Source organism: Eurytemora carolleeae, unplaced genomic scaffold (assembly GCF_000591075.1).
Source record: "Eurytemora carolleeae unplaced genomic scaffold, Eaff_2.0 scaffold687, whole genome shotgun sequence".
Classification (NCBI taxonomy): domain Eukaryota; kingdom Metazoa; phylum Arthropoda; class Copepoda; order Calanoida; family Temoridae; genus Eurytemora; species Eurytemora carolleeae.
This window is the reverse complement of record NW_019396800.1, coordinates 198,356-199,031: the sequence shown is the minus strand read 5'-3', so window position 1 is coordinate 199,031 and position 676 is coordinate 198,356.

The following is a 676-nucleotide window of genomic DNA, read 5'->3' as shown; positions in this document are numbered from 1 at the left end:
AAATTTTCACAACAAACAATCGTTAACGGCGGCATCGCTAATATCTTCCATGAACGCTGTTACTAAAATTAAGATCGTTAACATAAAATAATTATCTTAAAAAAATACGGAAAATACTTTTAAAAAAAACAATTTTCTGTTTCTAAAATATATTTAATTTTAGTTCTATTCATTCAAAAAGAACAACAATAAATTAACTTCTTGCTAAAAACTACTTTCATATTTTCTTTTTCTTTGTTTTGTATAATTCAGCGTATTGTTTTCCAAATTATACAAACAATAAACTCTTTTTCCTTTTAATCACGCACATCTGGCAGTTCGGAATTAAAAGGACTGTAAACGTAATTTTAAATGAATCTTCATGTCCAATTCACAACTGTACTCTGTAAACTTCGTTTGATAAACGCTTGCATAAAATATATATTTTTGATATAGATTGGAATCATATTAGAATGTAGAAAATAAAGTATTTTTTCTGTAAACAGCTAGATATAATCTACTGATTTCAATTTAAACGAAATTAAAACTTAATTTAGCTTGAGATCTTACAAATTTTCTCACTAACATCTTTTTTAAGGTCTATTGATAATTACGTGTAAAATCCTTACATGTTATTTGTGGCTTTCCTGGAGGGAGGGGTGACTCAGTCCCCATTGTCCCCCTGCAGACGGGGGGG